The following is a 15,295-nucleotide window of genomic DNA, read 5'->3' on the forward strand; positions in this document are numbered from 1 at the left end:
CTCATTAGTATTTTTTTTTCTAGAGTGAATGAGGAAGCTGAGGTAGACAGTGATTGTCTGGGAATGAAATCCATAACGTCCATTGACATTTTTGGAACAGAAGCTGGTATGCAACACGTCAATAGTGCCTTTTATATATAATGTAACAGAATGTTTGTTAGCCAAATTACTTCTCAGATAATTTCTTATATTCACAAGATGAACCTCCTACTGTGTTTTTAACACAGGTGTTTTACTGAGATGTACCAAATTCAACTTTTAGGTAAGGGAAGATAGCTTTGAAGAACAAGATGGACAACTTGAGAGGATCATCTGATTTTCAAATCTTTCAGCTTTTTTACTATGGCTGGTGACTAACATTAATCCACATTTTTTAGTTTTCTTTTTTAAAACGAGTTGAACAGAAAAATCAATCACTGGGTAAGCAGCCTGCAAAATCTAATAGTAAATAAGGACTTTCTCAAACTGAGGTGAAGTGCCTTTGAACACCTTGAAGGCTTGCGTTTTTGCTTGAAGGAGGGAAATGTCACTACCTTCTCAGTTACTATACATTAATAATACAGTTGGTTTCAGTTGCACTACATTTTTTACAGCATTTCCTTTTATATAGAGGTTTTTTTTTTTTGGTTTGTTGTTTGTTTTTAAATGTCAGATTGTTTCTGACAATACATGGAAAACATCTACACATTACTATCAGCAGGTCAAAGAAAGAAAAAGACATCTAACTATGAATACATTTTTGTTAATAGCATTCTGCTTTAAAGTTCGGTCTCATCAAGAACTTGGGATAAGCTGCATGAGTTAACTTACACAAATGGTGCTTAACAGATACATGAAGGTAGTGCTTGAGAGTGTTCTCTGACTTTTATCAGGGCATAGAGTTGAGCTCATTCTAATGAGTCGTGTCATCCTTTCATATTATGCATGACTCTAGTATTTGTCACAAGAACATAAGGCCTTTCCCATCCCTGAGAAGAGGCATAGCCAGTTTGCTTAGTGAATCATAACTACAGACTGTATCTATGGCAGCTGCAGATGCTGTTACTGTTGAATAGTGAGTTAATATAGTTGTATTACAGAGTAGTTTTAGAGTTGGTTTATTTTAAAAGTATTTGAGAAATTGGAAATAAGGAGCTAATAGCACTTACTAAGCCATTCTGTCACTGTTAGTGATGTGCTTCCTGTCTTGCTAGAGAGACAAAGTCAGAATACAAGAAGAACAGTGAACAACAGTGTTAGAACAGCTAGAGAATAATACTGCCATAGTAGCTTAGGTAGAAGGCCGCAGAACTGCCAGTGGAAAACAGGCTATGATGGTACAGATGGAGGGCCCATAGCCATACAAAATGCTAAAGCATCCAAGGCGCAGTGCAGTGCTTCTTTCTATTTTATGGATGACTATCTGCAAGAAGTAAGTACAGTAATGAGTGAAAAGGTGTGAAGAACTGGCTGGGGATGGCATTTTAGGAGACAGTTCTGACGATGCTGTTCCGAGAGAAGCTGTCAGGACAGCTGTTTATCTGTTATGAATTCCTAAATTGAGATATACTATGGTGAGGAGTATTGCTCTAAGAAAAGAAAAAGCCATCTACCTTCTTAAGCAATAAATATCATTTACTGAAATAGCTACATCGCCCTTGATGAAAATTATTCTAAAATACACTTTCATGGCAAAGCAGTTTTAGCCAGTTTTAACTGCATAACTGGAAATTTGGATTTGTTTTGAGCTCTTGTACTAACACCTGACTGGGAATTAGTATGAGGTGTTAGTAACCACTGGGCAAGCTTTCATATTTGACATAGACCAGACTTGAAGCCAAAGTGCTTTAACCTTGTGGACCACTTCCTTTCTGGAAACTCATTTTACTGTACTTAAGATATTTACCAGTGTGCTTAAAATCTCTGTTTTTCTTGATGAAATAAAAGCCATTTGGCTAGGATTACCTAGGAAAATATCTTAAGAAAATTAAGAAGTGTTTCTCTTGCTCTGGCTATGATTCCATAGTTCTTAATTAGTGAACAATTTTAGTCTAAAGGATACCAATTACATAATTGGTTGTCATTTCACTGTTGTGGAAACAATAAGAGAAATCCAACATTCTTCAGGTTGCTAGAATTAAATAATCATAGTAAAATATTTTTTCCTCTTGTATTATCAAGAGGATATTTAACCTTTTGCACATCCTTTGAAACAAATGATAGTTTATGTGATTCAAATCTTATGTAACTTGTTCATTTTTTTCACTTAGGTACCTACAATTTGGTAATGCATGCCTTTTTTCAATATTAAAAAAAAAAAAATTTAAATATCTGCATTCCATTACTTTTTTTTTTATACTTAGTAAAACAAAAATATTCCTGAAGTCAAGAATGGGACATGTACAAGAATTCACTTCATAGTCATAGAATGGGGACCTTTAAAGGTCATCTAGTCCAACTCCCCTGCAATGAACAGGAACACCTACAGCTAGATCAGGTTGCTATGAGTCTGGTCCAGCCTGACCTTGAAAGTCTCCAAGGATGGGGCATCCACCACCTCTCTGGGCAACCTGTCCTACCACCAGTATTTCCCCACTAAACCATTTCCCTTAGTGCCACATCTAAACACTTCTTGAACACCTCCAGGGACGATGACTCAGCCACCTGCTTCTGCAGCCCATTTCTTTTGGAGAAGAAATTTTTCCTGATATCCAACCTGAACCTCCCCAACTTGAGGCCATTCCATCTAGTCCTTTCGCTAGTTACGCAGAAGAAGAGGCCGACCTCCACTTTGACACAACCTCCTTTCAAGAAGTTGTAGAGAGCAGTAAGGTCTGTCTCTTTGTGTTCAAGAAACCTTCTCTATTTCTCCTGAATTGTGGGATGTTTATTCTGCTCCCCATGCAAGACTTCCAAGTCAGGGAGTAGATTACCCTGATGATAATTGATCTGACTTTTAAAGACAGATGTAAAGAAGGCATTGAGAACCTCAGCCTTTTTGTTATCCTCAGTGGTCAGTTCCCTTCTGCATCCAGTGAAGGCTGGAGATTCTCCTTAGCCCTCCTTTTACTGTTAATATAATTGTAAAACAGTTTTTTGTTCTCTTTTACTACAGTGGCCAAGTTGAGTTTAAGCTTGGCTTTTGCCTTTCTAATTTTCTCCCTGCATATCCTAACAACTCTCCCTGAGTTGCTCTTCCCTTCTTCCACAGAAGGTAGATTCTCTTTTTCTCCTGGAGTCTCAGAAAAAGTTCCCTGTTCATCCACGCCAGTCTTCTATTCCACCAGCTTATCTTACAGTATGGGGGGACAGCCTACTGTTCCTTGAAGACTTCCTTCTCAAGGAACCAGCCTTCCTGGACCCCTTTACTGTCCAGGACTGAATCCCAAGGGACTCTCCCTACCAGTGTCCTGGACAATTCAGAGTCTGCCCTCTGGAAGTTCAAGGTAGCAGTTTTGTTGATCCCCCCTCCAAACTTCACCAAGAATCAAGAACTCTACCATTGCCTGGTCGCTCAGCCCAAGGCAGCTCCTGAGCACTCATGAGGTTCTCCTGGGCCCGCTGCCTGCGCCTCTCTGGGTCTCTCTGAATTGCATCCTGTCCCTCAGGTGTGTCAACAGCACCACACAGCTTGGTGTCATCTGCAAGTAGTCTCTGTCTCTCCAATCTTTTGCTACGATTTTGATTTTGTCTTCCAAGCTAGTGAGAAAAGGCAAGAGAAAGTATAATTTAATTTGAAAGTAACGAATTTAGCTGTTTCTGCTTTGTCCAATTCTCTGCTTTCAAGACATTCGAAAGGCCTGTTTGAAGGCAGAACTAGAACAGGGATTTACAGAAGACCAGTGAGCTTAGTTGGATTGCTTAGGAATAAATGAATTTGGCTCTGTAAGTATGACATAGAATGCTTTAAATATACAAAACAAGACAAAGGAAATTGTAAGTAAAGCTTTTTATCCCAGCTTTCTGGAATAAGTGAGGAAGGGCGTAATTCAGTCTCAAATCTTTATTATTGGTGATGATGGATGAGCCTGAAAGAAACCGGTTTTGTTTTCCTGTCCCAAGCTGTTAGCAGGCAGATTTGGAGAAAAAACAAAGTTCGAGAATACTCCAACTCAGGATCAGAGGAACAAATGAAGCTTTTCAAAATACGCATGTACTTAAGTTATTTTTCAAAATAGCAGTATAACATTGTAAGTCAATATCATATGTAAATTAATAAATCTGTTGTTAAGTAGGTTAAACTTCATTAGGAAGATTTATTCCTCTTTTTTTATGGCAAGGGGGAGAATAAATTCCAGTAGGCAATTATTTTGAAACATTTTATCTTCTGGAATTGTTGGGGAAAGGATAATAGGTTAGTATAGAAAAGCTCCCCAACTCTTCATGCTGACAGACAGGAAAGAGTTTTTTTGTTTTGTTTTGCTATCCTTGATGGTTGTTTCAATTTTAGATTCAGGTAAGAAAAACGAAGCAATTGCAGAATGACAGTACATGAAAATCTGAGTTGAAGGTGCTGCAAATATTTATATCACCAGGCTTCTTAAGTTGAAAAATATCTGAATTTGGTATAAACCTTGTTTCAGCCAGGAGTTTAGTGACCGCTGTTGTATGCTCTCAGATATATTTTCTCAATGTAGCTTTAAAGCAATCAAGACTTGAAGCGATTTTATCTTAAGGTGTTCCTAGTATTTTAAAGTGTTTTTAAAAGCTTCTTTATGGAGAGGGTGCTTAATTTTCCCAAGGACTTCAGCGTAGAGGCTGCAGACTTCAAGCATTATGTAGCAACTACGTACATTCGTTGAAAAGGAAGATTTACTAGATTTCTTTTTTTTCCAATTTAAAAAAAATAAAAGGTAAAATCACATTCATGTATGTCAGAGGTAGTACCTGTAGAGAAGTTTACCAACTTGTGAGGAATTCATTTCTGTTGCATTTTCTTGTTTTAGAATAGTGCAAATACTTTGTTCCTGCTTTTTTTAGTTACTGTACTGGTTTTCTTTAGTTACTGCACTAGTTTAGTGAGATTGTGATGGAACTGCTCATCTTCCTTTCCAGTAATTGTGGCATGTTGTAGGTGCCATATTGCTATAATAAGAGCTGCAAATGAGTAACACTCACAGCCCTACTTTTGACTCTTAAATACAGAATTTTAAAATAACTGAATAGAAGCAGTAGTGATATAAATGCTGTGCTTACCCTGCTTATCTTGTATGTTCATTAGGAGCCAATAAGTTCTGATTGAGAGGTCTAAAGCTCAATGTGAACAACTTTGTTAAAAGTCCTGCTAACTAGAGCACAAATAGATCAACTCACAGTAAATTAGTGGTCAAGCAAGCTTAAGGGGAAAATCGTGGGACTGGGGAAGATGCTTGATGTATATTCCATCTTTTTTAGATTTAAAATCCATTGCTATACCACTACTATCAGTAGTAGCAGGCCCAGCCAGAAATTAAATACATCAGAAAAAACAGTTCAAAGTCAGAACTGAGTGGAAAGGAGCTGTAGCTCCTCCACTTCTCACTTCACCACCTACAATTTTTTTCATAAAACCACCCACTGGGCTACCAAATAGCACATTTTTCCTCTGAGAAAGATGGGGTATCATTCTCTTGCAGCAAGACGAAATTCAAGGAGCCCAGGGACTTGAAGTTGTTTACTGTGCACGTGGACAGGGCAAGTGTGGCAGATAAGTTGAGAATATTTCTCAACCTAAACTATAAATGTTACGATGAGGAAATGGTCTGGACGTTGGTTTGGGGCACTGAGAAGAGTTATAAAGCATTAAAAACAGGTGCATTCTTTCAAGAGATGATTCCCTGTCAGCTACATGTTTACCTGCTACTTTTTGAAGAAATCCTCTGTCATTTCCCAGGATTGGTCGTTAATCACCCCACTGTCAGCCTGCCCTGTTAACTGGGGATAGGCTAACCCCGCTAAGGTGGAGCTCACTTTCTTTCCTCTTGCCCTTACTGGACAGAATTTAAGCAGGCAACACTCATGGTGCCTGCTTTCATTGGGGTCACAGGAGTGAGCATCTCAGGAAGGGGTGGCAGCGAATACTTTCAGGTTGTGCCAGACCTCTTTGCTATGGGAGTAGGCTGGACACATCCTGAGAATTTGCTGCATAAACCCAGGCAGGACGCTTCAGCTTTGGATGCCTTCAGTTTAGCTGTACTCAGGAGCAGCATAGCTATAGCTACAGACTGGTACTTGATCACAATCACCATGGTGAATCCTACCAGAAAGCTGTATTCAGATTAGTGTGGTACAGCTATGAACTTGTACATTTGTGTCAAACAGGCAGTGTATATTCAGAAAGGATGAGACTCAACTACAGGCTGAACATGAACTTGTAATTTGTATGGGCAAGGCAGAGTGACTGGCAGCCTGCAGTGTCTTTGTGTGCATTTGGGAGCCAACAAGCTTCCCTTTGCAGCAAGGAAGTCACTGCTGGCCTGGGAACACTGGGGACACATCGTATTGGGTTGCACTGTGCTGCTCCTTGCTGTTACCAGCCTCGGGTGTTATGAAACAAGGTCCCTGAGCACCCTTGGCAGTTGTTTCCACACATTAACCTTGATCCCCAGAATCTTTCCCTACTTCCAGGATCTCTACTTCAGCTAGGATTTTCACCACCACCTTTTAACACGCCTTTCTTCTTTCCAAAGCCTTATCTTTTTGGGGAACCCTTCTCTGAGGTGCCTCACCTCTCGTTTTCCCAATCTAAGCAGTTAATGTACAGTAACACGATGCGTGATCAGCCTCCAGATGGAGGGTTTTGTCTGTTTATTAACTGGAGGATTTGGTAGGTGCCATTCTGCAGACCCAGTTTACCAGTAGCTGCTGAGAAGTAGCAGTCCTCTGAGAGTTTAAAAGTTCAGTTTTGAACACAGGTGGAGACTCAATTATCAGCTGCTCAGTAAATGTTTTTTTGTTGTTAACTTTTTTTTTGCTTACAATGGTAATGCACCAAAGATGCCTGAAAATACAAAATGAAGCTGGCTGCTCTCATTTTCTGTCCATGAGAAGTGGGCTGAGTCACCATGCTGACTGTGACAAAAACAGTCCAGCCTTAAAGTTCTCCCTGTACTCATCTCAAATCAGCTTCTCCAGGAGGGGTAACATTGTCGGCACAGTTGATGAGGAGGAAAATTGAAGCAGGGTGATGATAAAGACTTACTCAGAGCTAACACAATAGACTGGTAGCAGAAGCTAGGAAAGAGGGAAAGATCTGACCTCAGTCTGGTCTCTAGCAGTACTTAATTGTTGTAGGGGCCTCCAGTCGGTAATGAGTCTAAGACAGTGGAAAGGCAGAGTTTCTCACGGGGCGGGGGGTTGTGGTGAAGATGTTCATTCCTTTTCTTTTGTTCAAGAGCTGTCTTTGAAGGCATTGTTCCTCCACAGCTGCAGTAGCCTACATTCATTGTGATAATTATGGGACAATATGTAGGATGGATGATTGATACATGAGATAAAGTTGTGTAAGACTATTACTAGAAGATCATATGGAGATAATAAATTATGCAAAGACTGCTCAAAGAAATAAGCTAAGGACAACTTTAGTGGAGTGCAGAAATGGAACAGGGACAGCAGATCCAAACCAGGCTAAAAATGGGTGGGAAACAAAATACAGCAGTCCCTCCAACAAATCACATAACCAGACATGAATTGTTACAGACAGGTAAGGCAGAAAAAAACACAGAAAACAGTTCACAGACAGAAAAGGAGACCAATTCTTCACGGTTATGAAGAGCCCTGCACTCCTTGTGCACCTCATCTCTTTCCTTCATACTAGAACAAGAACTAAGTGCACTGCCTTCTGTTGGCTAGGAACTCCAGGTGTATGGGCAGGGTCTGGCTGTTGGAGAGGCTGGGACCGCAGAGCTTGTGGAGCAGCCTGGATACAGCTGCAGAGGTGCTGAGATACAGTGCAGGAGAGACTGCTGCCTTCCTGAGGGAGATGCACTCAGAGCATGGGAAGCAGAGCACACGTAGGTAGGAGGTCGTTCCTAAAGGTTGTGGGATATATGGATGGTAGCAAGCAGGCAAAGAATTTTCCTTCTTTTTTTCTTTATTAATAGCCTTTGTAAATTAGTTCCCAGCTCTTTACTAAGATGTTTTGAGAGCCAAGCATTCTCACATTTCCCAGCTCTTCTTTTCTTACTGTGAGTCAGTTGTGCTGCTGTTCTTGGCATTTTGAATTTAGTTTCAAGAACACTTTGGAAGACTTTATAACAAAAAAATTAGAAGTGGATAGAAAAGTGAAGATGCAACCAGATAAACTGTTGTTATTATTAAAGGATTAGATGAGGTCAAGATACGTTTTATTAACAAGCTAATCTACCAAAAACACCATTTTGGCATTTTAGCAGATGCTGTAGGAAGTGAAGACCCAGTTGGATGCTTTGTAACAGGAACGAGCAGTGGAAGGAGGACTCTCGGGTTATTGAAATCACCCTGTGGTTGTGGACTTCTCTCTCCTTTGAAAATAAAGGGAGATTAGCTGCTGCCTACAATGTTGTAAGTGCCTCCAGCAGTACAAACTGGCTCAGAATCTCCATTCTAAATGCAGCTTCAGAAAGCACGGAGAAGGGAGAGCTGCCTTTCCTTTCTCACTGTTCTATACCTAATATGTTACTGATCTACGCAACTTGTGTTAGCTTTTCAGTCAATGGAATACGATGTCTTTGATTGCAATAATAATTCTATCTTGTCCTAACAAGGCTGCTACATCTGAATGTATGGAAGTCTTGTAGAAAAGTCTCTGTGACATGATACAATCTTAGGGAGTTTGATGCAAAAGCTGTTGAAAGTGGTGGAATGAATCTGTTGATTTCACTGGATTTTAGAGGATCAGAAACAGATACGAGATTTTGACCAGAGAATTAACCTAATGGATAATGTTATTGTCTGCAACAGCATAACATTTCCCACACTGTGTTTAATTACCTTGAGATGTCCAAGGAAATAAGTCTATTTTTCCTTTCCGCTCCCAAAATACTGAAAACATATCAGTTACTTTTATAATATTGCATTTGAGAAATTCAGGCAGCACAAGATGCATACAGACATAGGATGGTTATGAAACTGTGAGACTCCTATGTTTTAAGTTGTGAAAACAACCTTTGTTTGTGACGTTACATTACCTTTAAGCCCACAAGGAAGGGGTGGGGGCTTATTATTTTCATTTTTTTCTAAGCTGAGCTGTTAGCCCCTGAAAAATGGAAGTGCTGATATAATTTGAAATAGTATTTCCTGAAGGGCCATGTTGGAGCAATATTCTAGGAGCTTAATAAGTCCCCTTGTGAGAGTCATTTGTCATTTTAACCCCAGAGGCAAATTTGTAAAGGTTAGTGAAGGCTATTTGTCAAAGTTAAATAATTCAGCTGCTTAAAATGTTGTTTCTAAAATAAGTAGCTTGAAAATACTACTAGTTGTTGATTTCAGATTTTTTTTTTTATGGTTTTGGATAGGGCAGATGGAAAAAAGTATCTAAGCTGGAATTGTTTATGTATTTGCTTAATTATGAAGAAATCATTTTCTGTGTAAATAGAGAAAACAGAGCCAGCACAGCGAAGACCGCACAGTTTAAGAAAAATAGGATGGTCCCTTTGTATTAAAAAACAAACATCTCCACGTGCCAATCGCCAATACTCAGAACAATGAAGATGTTTTAAATAGGATTTGTTTAAGAAGGAAACCTAATGTACTTTTAGTTCAAAGGGTATGAATTGTGTATTCTGCCATCTGATCTTCTGTAAATGCGAATGATGGCTTGCAATTCCAAAATGTCATTCACAGTATGCATTTCAAATGGTTATACTTGTAGATGGAAATGTAAGTTTCCAGTCTAGCCAATTCCCCCTGCTTAAAAACTTCAATAAACTATATCGTACTTATATAAACTATTTGGAATGCTAAGACAAAAGGCTGATATGTGAACTTTGCCTTTGCAGTAGCAAAAGGATTTGTGGTTATTGCTTTTTAACGTGTTTTTTAAAGCATAATTGTATGAAAATGCTTATTATTGAAAAACATTCCACTTAGCTGCAGCACTGGCACTCTGTAGGGAGTTGTGTAACAACCCTTCTTCTTTGAAGTTTGAGGAATTTAGGGTTTTCTTTGTATTTTTCATCAAGTTACTTTTTGTTATTTTCTGGCAATGCGCAAACAGAGTTTAGGTAGCTGAGTTCGCGGTAAGCTTGCTGTAGGCTTGCAGGGTTTGATTTAATTAAAATACTCTTTAGTTAGGCAACAGCCCTTCCACATAGCTTTATAGCCAGTTACACCAATTAGTAAAACAAATACTGAAACAAAAAGGGGAGTGATTGTTTTCCTAAACTTTCTAATCAAGAAACTCGTCCCAAAAGATGGATCAAATTCTCTTTTTTAATTTATTCAACATAAATGAATTAAATTGAAACCTGATTAGCTCACAGTTGGGAGAATCTCTCTGCAATGACTTGGAGCACTTGCTAGGGATTATCCCCAAATCCCAGGCCCCATATTCTTCTGCACTGCCTTTTCTAGTGGCATCATTTGCTCACAGTAAGAAACCTTAGAGCCTTTCTTTTGGAAGCTGCTGAAAGGCTTACGCATCTTCCACCTCTGTTTTTAAATGCTTATGCGTTTAATATTATACTCAAGAATTCTCCAGTAAGAATTTCCTGAGAGTCGGTCAATCAGTATCTACAAAGCTCTTAGAGTTACGTGAAGGCATTGTCCTATTACTCTAAGCAGAAGGGAACTGCCATGACTATAAAGTAGTAGTTCCATTAGTTTGATGTCAAAACTATGCCTGCTTCTTTTCTGTTAAAGACAAAAGCTCTTGTGAAAGTGCTTGCTCATTATCGAGAAATAATGGGATAATACGGTGCAGTTAAGAATAAGACTTTTCATGCTTACATCAACAATATGCTAATGATGAGCATAACATTAGCCTGTTGACATACTGAATGCTTTAGAATAATCGTTATGTCAAATGTTTTTAGAAGTTTTACAAAGAAGTCATATTTTAAATCCAGATCATAGCCAAAAGGTGGCAGTATTCTATTCAATATTCATTTACAAAACGGCTAAAAATGCATGTTTATTAATGCTTTATCCCTTCTAATATCGAATCAAACTACATGATTGTATCCTAAAATAATAACAGTTTATTAAAAGTACTTATTTAGAATGAAATCGTGAATAAAATTTGCAAAAAATAATCCGTATGACATAATTGTTATGTACTATGTGTGCAGTTTTTCCCATTATATGTGCATTTTCACCAAAGGATAACTTTTTATGGAGTTCTTAGGTAGACCAGAAACCTACCTAGAAGTCTTAGTAGAGTTAACTGTCTTTAACTTCAAAAATAGACATCAATCTCGTGTGATCTTTAATGAGCAAAAAATGCTGCTGTATGTTTTATATACACTGGAGACTTAAGAAATGTTTTGCATGAAGGGAGTATGGGCTTTTTTTTTGTGCTGAGATAACAGTATGTTAAATAATTGTTGAAATATTGCCTCCCTAAGCAGCCAAGCTATTTAACTATACATCAATGTTTTGTCTTAGAAACATTTGCTTGAATGTAATTGCACTTGCAAACATTCTCTTCCATTAATATTTAAACTTCTATATAAAAAATATTCTAAGTCAATTTTGATCCATAGTTATGCAGCTATCAATATAAAATTACTGCAGTCGGTGAATAAGTTCAGTGCAGTAAATAAGTACTTTTTTACGTTAAATACTTCTAAAAATCAATTTGTGTTACAGCCTTTTAGAAACATTCACGGGAAAACAGACTGGCCAATACTGGGGAACCGGTCCTAGATTCTTAAATATATTTCACCCTTTTCAGTGTTGAAAAGTTTTGATTAGAAGTATATGTGAGATAAGAAGAAAACCTGATTGAGAGGGCAGGACCTGAGAAAACAGATTGCAGTGGTACTGCTTTTTAACATATGTCTGTATTCAGCTCTGGTAGAATATAATTCACACCCATCTATCTTTTGTAATGTCAAGCAAAACAGAACTGGTACAATTCCTAACGGAAATTGAATTAGTAGGTGTCGATGTTCAACACTGGCTTCTCTCTTTTGTCACCTTATTTTTTGGAATAGCCCATTTGCTCACTAAATCCCTGATGGCTGCTCCTTTAAAAAAGGCCAAAATACTGTTTTAGGAAGCATATTTCTGTTTGTGCATCAGAAAGAAGGTGCTGTGAATACTAGTTAATTAATTAAGTAAGGCAGACCATTGTGTTGCTAGAACAAACTTGGCAAACATCATGAATGTAAGCAAGATAGAGATACCAGACAAATATAGTTAGATGCGACAGAAGGAACGAGGACTATTCAGAAGACCAAAACGAGTGGTGTTAGTTTTTCACCCATTCACTCATCGCTTTCTAACAAAAAAGAAAAGTTCTAGGGAAGCACAAGTGTGTGTTTAATTGCTGACTTTGCTAACAATCTGTTTCGTGCTGGGGTCCAGTGTTTGTGATCCCTCTGCTTCTAAAGTATATTCCCAAAGGGCGTTTTAGAAAAGCTTAATTATGCAGAAAGGCCTGGAAATTTCCTGAAATTATTCTGGGAACAAATCCAGAGAATAGTGAAAACTCCAACATATTCTCACACATGAATATTGAAAAGAACTGTTGCTTGGGGCAGTGTGTTCCCAAGATAGTTCTATATGTTCCTGGGTGTGGTGAGGGGAAGTCTTCTCAACATATGCACCAAACCTTAAGGAAATTTGTCAGGAAGCACAGCATGACTACAGCAATAATATATTTACATAATATTTCTAATCACATTGATACGTGGGAGGTTTGCATCTGCTGGATGGGTGTGTGCTGTATACCATGTATTTACTGCTCTGGGTGCCCTGTGCCTATGCACTTGTTTCCTGGGGCTGCTATCTCTGCTCTTTGGAGAGGCTGTGGTTTCCTCTTGAACTTTCCTGCTTCTGCCAGCACCTTCTGGTTTGTCTAGCTGCCAAACATGGCAGCAGGCAGAATGGGGGAGGCTGTGCGAATGTATGGCCATTCCTGAAGTGCATGTGCTGCATCACATCTTGCTAATGGGGGGAGACTGCTCTGCTAAGGCCCTAGGGAGTTAGCCCTATGTCTTGCTGACACTTCTGTTAAAACATATCTGGCTTGCACGTTTTGTCCCCTGTGTTCGTCCAAGAAAAGTTTGCAGATAAATCAGCAGTTTTTATGATATAGCAACTTTTTAGACCTGTCCACGTTAATTGTGGATATTAACAGGATGTTTGCTCTTTCCCATTTGATATAGATTTCCTTTTTCTGGTGCTGTTTCTGTAGCAGACCTTTCAGTATCTAGCTTCCCAGCTGGTTTTCCAAGCTTCAGTTTTCATAGAGCATACTTGTTCTACTTCAGTTAAACATTTATTATCTTTTATTAATGGGCAAAATTTGCCAAAAACTATTTCATTAGATTTGCTTGCTTCTATTCAGGATTGCTTTTCAGGAATCAAGTCAGAGCAAAAAGTGGTTTCTAGGAATTCTGGTGTCTGTTAGGGGTTTTGATATTTAACTTGGGCATAAAATGCACAGCAGTGTACAAGAGAAATATAATTTGTATGAAACTATGTCCAGCTTTCTTGGAAATCACAGGGAGACATTTCAGGGATTGAAATGAATTTGGTGTCTCCTTTGAGATAATGACAGCATTGTTAAAGAATACGAAGACTGGGACTGAGATTGCTGTGAAATAATAGAAGCTGCAGGTCTGTAATTTCTCTGACATTTATTAAGACACTCATGGGTACTGTCTGCATTTCTTACATGGCGCATAAGCCCAAGTACAACGTGGGTTTCACAAGAAACTGCTGTTTTCATCACAGACTTCTGGGAGATTATACTCTAGATTCTGTAGCACCAGTATCTTCTGTTTCCCCTTTTCTACATTCATAAACCCACATAACTTGAAAAATTAATTTTGGTGAATATTATAATGCCTTTAACCATTGTTTTAAGGGCTGCTTATTGCTTGGCATGTATTATACTGCAGTTTTTTGGTTTTCCACTTTTCTGCCTGAAACTCGGAACATTTTCCATACATGATTTCCTATTTTAGGAGAAATTTCTGACTTTAAAATTGCAGTAATGCTACGTAAGGATAAACCTTCTGTTCTGTCCTTCTCATTTTTCCTTCAGGTATTGATAGGGAGCACTTTGAGGAGGATTTTCAAATGTATAAGGTTATTCTTTACCAGGGATTTGAAGCCCCACATACCTTTGTGGGACACTTTACATTAGGCTCCAGTGGCTTTAAAGGATTTGAACATAGTGGAAGCTGGGAGACAGCTGGTTAGGAAGCAGAAGGGAGTGTTAACCATTTGCTTATGAGTGTGATTCTGCAAAGCCTTAGTTAAACTGTTCCTGTGAACTGTTATTCTTCTGTTCAACAGCCACTGCTTCACATGCAGTTTATTCCTGAGATCAGACTTAGTTAACTAACTTACTTCCTCAGCAAGCTTAACGTGTCTGCAGACATGTAAGGAGTTGTTAGTCTCTCTGTACAGTTCAACCCGTGGGCCAGTTCAGGCAGCTTGGAAAGCAAGGTAGAAATATCAGAAGGGAAAAACTTCCACAGTTGTTCCAGGGACTGAATGCTGCCCCTAAACTTCTGTTCATCTACCAGAGGGTGAGAAACTTAGATGCCAGGAAATACAGCTGAAAAATCAAGTAGATCAACATTTACATGTTAGCCAGCCCATCAGGTATGTGTCTAGCTGAAGGGTGTAGAATATTCTCTTTTCCAGCAGAAACCAAATACAAGTACATAGGTCGCTCTGAAAGCAATGCCTCCGATTTATTTCTATGGAAACTACAGCAGGTACAAAGAGCACAATAACACTATTCGATAGAGTAAATTCTCAGCTACAAAACACTATTTTTCAGCATAGTCATCACCATTAGCTTGGCGTTTTTGCCAGCTATGAACAAGAACCTGCATGCCGTGCTTGTAAGTATCTGCACCAGTAGAGGTGACCCACTGTCACCACTCCTGTCATGCACCACCTACCGCCTCACTGTGCTCGCATCCACTGGTTGGTCCTCATCAACATTCAGTAAGCGTTGTTGAACATCAGTGGGTGCAATTTTTCTTGCATGAAGGAATTCAGTTCCACACCTTTGCTTCATAGGCACTTCAATGTCAGACACCATTCTGTCAGTCTGCCCCTCTGCTGCCATCTCTCACATAGCAACAAAATGTAACAGAATACTGGTGGGAAGGTTCAGCCTCTACTGCCATACCACCAACATCCGCCTCTGACGTTATGGCTGACATAATAA

Source organism: Numida meleagris, chromosome 2, assembly GCF_002078875.1.
Source record: "Numida meleagris isolate 19003 breed g44 Domestic line chromosome 2, NumMel1.0, whole genome shotgun sequence".
Classification (NCBI taxonomy): domain Eukaryota; kingdom Metazoa; phylum Chordata; class Aves; order Galliformes; family Numididae; genus Numida; species Numida meleagris.